Raw genomic sequence first — 7,976 nt, 5'->3', positions numbered from 1 at the left:
ACCGGCACTTTTTTAAGACAACCCTGGGTGTCCATGAGTTGGGATCCCCCATGTTCTTCAACCTGGGGGCATCACAACCCGCAGTGACCTACAACTTTGACAGCCCTGCATATGAGCTTTGATTACCGGGAAACAGCAGTGTTGAGGCCCTGAAAACACTTTCCAAACTGGGAGAAAAGACCAGACCCAGCCATGGTCACTTAAATTTTGTAGCGAACTGAGAGCCAGCTTTTTGCTGAATTCCTGGGGAACTGTCCTTCCGAGAAGAGAAATACCTTCTCGCTGCCTTCCAGAGTATGGACTACAGGATATTCAACAGTTTCCGACCTCTTGGGATCCTCCAATGTATTCTCTTCGCTATACAAGCCTGTACATTTGACCACTTCCAGTTATTAACCTGGGAGGCTGACCTGGTCCACCTGAGGATTTCTGGTGGTTCACTGGGACAAGCCAACCAATTGGCCTCTTTACCACTACTGGCTATCGATGTGACCCCACCTCCTGATGACGTCAGCAGTCTCAGCTGGTACCAGTCCCCGAAATCTTAACCACCTGAACACCTCAAGCTATCCACGTGGCCCCTCCCCTGGATGACGTCAGCACTTCCGGCTGGTCCCCGGGCACCAAACCCACAACCAACTGACCACATGAGCCTCTCTACACATGGCTCATGCCCCATGAGGACATCAGCACTTCCTGCCAGTCCTTGTTCCCCATCCCTTTATTTACCAAAGCTCTTCCGGCTGTTCACCTGGGTCTTACAATATCCTTGGTCACATCAGCCCTTCTGACTGTCCACCTGTCACCCTCCATTGCGGATATTCACACTTAAAACTCGTTACTGTTTCCCAAACCTTGTTCATGTGACTATTTACCGCTGTAACCCCGACCCTGGTTCACCTCACCAATGAGCCACACTGGCTGGCGCTTAACTCATTAGAAGAGGGGTGATTTCTCAATCTCTGGAAGTTGGCTCAAGAGCCTAACACCCACAGTCCCAGGTAACCTTCTGCTCACAGACTGCCTCTTTCCGGTGGGATTGTGGCCAGCAGTGCATCACCGGCACTTTTTTAAGACAACCCTGGGTGTCCATGAGTTGGGATCCCCCATGTTCTTCAACCTGGGGGCATCACAACCCGCAGTGACCTACAACTTTGACAGCCCTGCATATGAGCTTTGATTACCGGGAAACAGCAGTGTTGAGGCCCTGAAAACACTTTCCAAACTGGGAGAAAAGACCAGACCCAGCCATGGTCACTTAAATTTTGTAGCGAACTGAGAGCCAGCTTTTTGCTGAATTCCTGGGGAACTGTCCTTCCGAGAAGAGAAATACCTTCTCGCTGCCTTCCAGAGTATGGACTACAGGATATTCAACAGTTTCCGACCTCTTGGGATCCTCCAATGTATTCTCTTCGCTATACAAGCCTGTACATTTGACCACTTCCAGTTATTAACCTGGGAGGCTGACCTGGTCCACCTGAGGATTTCTGGTGGTTCACTGGGACAAGCCAACCAATTGGCCTCTTTACCACTACTGGCTATCGATGTGACCCCACCTCCTGATGACGTCAGCAGTCTCAGCTGGTACCAGTCCCCGAAATCTTAACCACCTGAACACCTCAAGCTATCCACGTGGCCCCTCCCCTTGATGACGTCAGCACTTATGTCCTGTACCAGGGCCCGAATCCCAAAATCACATGACCACTTCAGCCTCTTGATGTGGCCCCTCCCCATTAATGATGTCAGCACTTCCCGCTGTTCCCCGAGCACCAAACCCACAATCACCTAACCACTTGAGACTCTACACATGGCCCCTGCCCCATGAGTACGTCAGCACTTCCTGCCTATCCTTGACTCCCATCCCTTTATTTACCAGAGTTCTACCGGCTGTTCACCTGGGCCTTACCATATCCTTAGTCACCTCAGCCCTTCTGACTGTCCACCTGGCACCCCCCATTGCGGATATGAACACTTAAAACTGGTTACAGGTTCCAAACCCTTGTTCATGTGAATATTTACCGCTGTAACCCCGACCCTGGTTCATCTCACCAATGAGCCACACTGGCTGGGGCTTAGCTCAATAGAAGAGGGGTGATTTCCCAATCTCTGGAAGTTGGCTTAAGGGCCTAACACCCACAGCCACAGGTAACCTTCTGCTCACAGACTGCCTCTTTCCGGTAGGATGGTGGCCAGCAGTGCACCACCGGCACTTTTTTAAGACAACCCTGGGTGTCCATGAGTGAGATCCCCCATGGTCCCCAACCTGGGGGCATCACACCCCGCAGTGACCTACGACTCTGACAGCCCTGCATATGGGCTTTGAATTCTGGGAAACAGCAGTGTTGAAGCCCTGAAAACACTTTCCAAACTGAAAGAAAAGACCAGACACCTCCTTGGTCAATTAAATTTTAAAGCGAACTGAGAGCCAGCTTTTTGCTTAATGACTGGGGAAATGTCCTTCCTGAGGAGAGCTACTTACTCGCTGCCTTACACAGTATGGACCACAGGACATTTCGCAGTTTCCGACCTCTTGGGATCCTCCAATGTATTCTCCTGGCTCTAAAAGCCTTTACACTTGACCACTTCCAGTTGTTGATCTGGGAGGCAGCCCAGGTCAACGTGAGGATTTCTGGTTATTCACTAGGACAAGCCCAACCAATCGACCTCCTTACCACTTCTGGCTGGCCACATGTACCCAACCCTTAATGACGTCAGCAGTCTCACCTGGTCCTAGGCCCCAAAATATTGACCACCTAAACACCTGGGGCTGTCCACGTGGCCCCTCCCCCTTCATGACGTCTGCACTTCCGGCCAGTACCCGAACCCCAATCCCATAACCACCTGACCACTTCAGTCTCTCTATGTGGCCCTTCCCCCTTAGTGATGTCAGAAATTCCAGCGGGTCCCCAAGCCCCAAACCCATAAGTACCTGAGTACCTCAGCCTCTTGATGTGGCCCCTACCCCTTAAGGTCCTCAGTACTTCCAGCATGTCCCAGGGCCCCAAACACAAGCACCTGAGCACTTCAGCCTCTACAGATGGGCCCTCCCCCATGACGAAGTCAGCATTTCCTGCCTCTCCCTGATCCCCAGTCCTTTATTTACTAGAGTTCTTCTGGTTATTCACCTGGGCCTGACCATATCCTTGGTCACCTCAGCTCATCTGACTCTCAGACTGACACCTCCCCATTGCGGATATGAACACATTAAACTGGTTACCGGGTCCCAACCCTTATTCCTGGGACTATTTCCCATTATTCACAAGGCAGTGGTTCACCTCTCTAATGAGCCACACTAGCTGGCGCTTAGATAATAAGAAAAGTGGTGATTTCCCAATCTCTGGAAGTTGGCTTAAGGGCCTAACACCCAGAGCCCCAGGCAGCCTTCTGCTAACAGACTGCCTCTTTCCCGTGGGATGGTGGCCAGCAGTGCTCCCGCAGCACTCCTTTAAAACAACCCTGGGTGTCCATGAGGTGGGATCCCTCATATTCCCCAGACTGGGGGCATCATACCCTGCAGTGACGTTGGACTCTGATAGCCCCGCATATGGGCTTTAAAATCCGGGAAACAGCCGTGTTGAGGCCATGAAAACCCGTTCCTAACTGGGAGAAAAGACCAGCCCCCTCCAAGGTCACTTAAACTGTGCGGCGAACTGAGGGCCAGCTTTTTGCTGAATTCCGGGGGAACTGTCCTTCTGAGAAGAGAGCCACCTTCTCGCTGCCTTCCAGAGTATGGACTACAGTATATTCAACAGTTTCCGACCCTTGGGATCCTCCAATGTATTCTCTTCGCTATACAAGCCTGTACATTTGACCACTTCCAGTTATTCACCTGGGAGGCTGACCTGGTCCACCTGAGGATTTCTGGTGGTTCACTGGGACAAGCCAACCAACTGGCCTCGTTACCACTACTGGCTATCGATGTGACCCCACCTCCTGATGACGTCAGCAGTCTCAGCTGGTACCAGTTCCCGAAATCTTAACCACCTGAACACCTCAAGCTATCCACGTGGCCCCTCCCCTGGATGACGTCAGCACTTCCGGCTGGTCCCCGGGCACCAAACCCACAACCAACTGACCACATGAGCCTCTCTACACATGGCTCCTGCCCCATGAGGACATCAGCACTTCCTGCCAGTCCTTGATCCCCATCCCTTTATTTACCAAAGCTCTTCCGGCTGTTCACCTGGGTCTTACAATATCCTTGGTCACATCAGCCCTTCTGACTGTCCACCTGTCACCCTCCATTGCGGATATTCACACTTAAAACTCGTTACTGTTTCCCAAACCTTGTTCATGTGACTATTTACCGCTGTAACCCCGACCCTGGTTCACCTCACCAATGAGCCACACTGGCTGGCGCTTAACTCATTAGAAGAGGGGTGATTTCCCAATCTCTGGAAGTTGGCTTAAGAGCCTAACACCCACAGTCCCAGGTAACCTTCTGCTCACAGACTGCCTCTTTCCGGTGGGATTGTGGCCAGCAGTGCATCACCGGCACTTTTTTAAGACAACCCTGGGTGTCCATGAGTTGGGATCCCCCATGGTCCCCAACCTGGGGGCATCACACCCCGCAGTGACCTACAACTTTGACAGCCCTGCATATGAGCTTTGATTTCCGGGAAACAGCAGTGTTGAGGCCCTGAAAACACTTTCCAAACTGGGAGAAAAGACCAGACCCAGCCATGGTCACTTAAATTTTATAGCGAACTGAGAGCCAGCTTTTTGCTGAATTCCTGGGGAACTGTCCTTCTGAGAAGAGAGCCACCTTCTCGCTGCCTTCCAGAGTATTGACTACAGTATATTCAACAGTTTCCGACCTCTTGGGATCCTCCAATGTATTCTCTTCGCTATACAAGCCTGTACACTTGACCACTTCCAGTTATTCACCTGGGAGACTCACCTGGTCCACCTGAGGATTTCTGGTGGTTCACTGGGACAAGCCAACCAATTGGCCTCGTTACCACTACTGGCTATCGATGTGACCCCACCTCCTGATGACGTCAGCAGTCTCAGCTGGTACCAGGCCCCGAAATCTTAACCACCTGAACACCTCCAGCTATCCACGTGGCCCCTCCCCTTGATGACGTCAGCACTTATGTCCTGTACCAGGGCCCGAATCCCAAAATCACATGACCACTTCAGCCTCTTGATGTGGCCCCTCCCCATTAATGATGTCAGCACTTCCCGCTGTTCCCCGAGCACCAAACCCACAATCACCTAACCACTTGAGACTCTACACATGGCCCCTGCCCCATGAGTACGTCAGCACTTCCTGCCTATCCTTGATTCCAATCCCTTTATTTACCAGAGTTCTACCGGCTGTTCACCTGGGCCTTACCATATCCTTAGTCACCTCAGCCCTTCTGACTGTCCACCTGGCACCCCCCATTGCGGATATGAACACTTAAAACTGGTTACAGGTTCCAAACCCTTGTTCATGTGAATATTTACCATTGTAACCCCGACCCTGGTTCATCTCACCAATGAGCCACACTGGCTGGGGCTTAGCTCAATAGAAGAGGGGTGATTTCCCAATCTCTGGAAGTTGGCTTAAGGGCCTAACACCCACAGCCACAGGCAACCTTCTGCTCACAGACTGCCTCTTTCCGGTAGGATGGTGGCCAGCAGTGCACCACCGGCACTTTTTTAAGACAACCCTGGGTGTCCATGAGTGAGATCCCCCATGGTCCCCAACCTGGGGGCATCACACCCCGCAGTGACCTACGACTCTGACAGCCCTGCATATGGGCTTTGAATTCTGGGAAACAGCAGTGTTGAAGCCCTGAAAACACTTTCCAAACTGAAAGAAAAGACCAGACACCTCCTTGGTCAATTAAATTTTAAAGCGAACTGAGAGCCAGCTTTTTGCTTAATGACTGGGGAAATGTCCTTCCTGAGGAGAGCTACTTACTCGCTGCCTTACACAGTATGGACCACAGGACATTTCGCAGTTTCCGACCTCTTGGGATCCTCCAATGTATTCTCCTGGCTCTAAAAGCCTTTACACTTGACCACTTCCAGTTGTTGATCTGGGAGGCAGCCCAGGTCAACGTGAGGATTTCTGGTTATTCACTAGGACAAGCCCAACCACTCGACCTCCTTACCACTTCTGGCTGGCCACATGTACCCAACCCTTAATGACGTCAGCAGTCTCACCTGGTCCTAGGCCCCAAAATATTGACCACCTAAACACCTGGGGCTGTCCACGTGGCCCCTCCCTCTTCATGACGTCTGCACTTCCGGCCAGTACCCGAACCCCAATCCCATAACCACCTGACCACTTCAGTCTCTCTATGTGGCCCTTCCCCCCTTAGTGATGTCAGAAATTCCAGCGGGTCCCCAAGCCCCAAACCCATAAGTACCTGAGTACCTCAGCCTCTTGATGTGGCCCCTACCCCTTAAGGTCCTCAGTACTTCCAGCATGTCCCAGGGCCACAAACACAAGCACCTGAGCACTTCAGCCTCTACAGATGGGACCTCCCCCATGACGAAGTCAGCATTTCCTGCCTCTCCCTGATCCCCAGTCCTTTATTTACTAGAGTTCTTCTGGTTATTCACCTGGGCCTGACCATATCCTTGGTCACCTCAGCTCATCTGACTCTCAGACTGACACCTCCCCATTACGGATATGAACACATTAAACTGGTTACCGGGTCCCAACCCTTGTTCCTGGGACTATTTCCCATTATTCACAAGGCACTGGTTCACCTCTCTAATGAGCCACACTAGCTGGCGCTTAGATAATAAGAAAAGTGGTGACTTCCCAATCTCTGGAAGTTGGCTTAAGGGCCTAACACCCAGAGCCCCAGGCAGCCTTCTGCTAACAGACTGCCTCTTTCCCGTGGGATGGTGGCCAGCAGTGCTCCCGCAGCACTCCTTTAAAACAACCCTGGGTGTCCATGAGGTGGGATCCCTCATATTCCCCAGACTGGGGGCATCATACCCTGCAGTGACGTTGGACTCTGATAGCCCTGCATATGGGCTTTAAAATCCGGGAAACAGCAGTGTTGAGGCCATGAAAACCCGTTCCTAACTGGGAGAAAAGACCAGCCCCCTCCAAGGTCACTTAAACTGTGCGGCGAACTGAGGGCCAGCTTTTTGCTGAATTCCGGGGGAACTGTCCTTCTGAGAAGAGAGCCACCTTCTCGCTGCCTTCCAGAGTATGGACTACAGTATATTCAACAGTTTCCGACCCTTGGGATCCTCCAATGTATTCTCTTCGCTATACAAGCCTGTACATTTGACCACTTCCAGTTATTAACCTGGGAGGCTGACCTGGTCCAACTGAGGATTTCTGGTGGTTCACTGGGACAAGCCAACCAATTGGCCTCGTTACCACTACTGGCTATCGATGTGACCCCACCTCCTGATGACGTCAGCAGTCTCAGCTGGTACCAGTCCCCGAAATCTTAACCACCTGAACACCTCAAGCTATCCACGTGGCCCCTCCCCTGGATGACGTCAGCACTTCCGGCTGGTCCCCGGGCACCAAACCCACAACCAACTGACCACATGAGCCTCTCTACACATGGCTCCTGCCCCATGAGGACATCAGCACTTCCTGCCAGTCCTTGATCCCCATCCCTTTATTTACCAAAGCTCTTCCGGCTGTTCACCTGGGTCTTACAATATCCTTGGTCACATCAGCCCTTCTGACTGTCCACCTGTCACCCTCCATTGCGGATATTCACACTTAAAACTCGTTACTGTTTCCCAAACCTTGTTCATGTGACTATTTACCGCTGTAACCCCGACCCTGGTTCACCTCACCAATGAGCCACACTGGCTGGCGCTTAACTCATTAGAAGAGGGGTGATTTCCCAATCTCTGGAAGTTGGCTTAAGAGCCTAACACCCACAGTCCCAGGTAACCTTCTGCTCACAGACTGCCTCTTTCCGGTGGGATTGTGGCCAGCAGTGCATCACCGGCACTTTTTTAAGACAACCCTGGGTGTCCATGAGTTGGGATCCCCCATG

Source organism: Plecotus auritus, assembly GCF_963455305.1.
Source record: "Plecotus auritus genome assembly, chromosome: 1".
Taxonomy (NCBI): Eukaryota; Metazoa; Chordata; class Mammalia; order Chiroptera; family Vespertilionidae; genus Plecotus; species Plecotus auritus.
Note: the sequence above shows the minus strand (reverse complement) of the source record.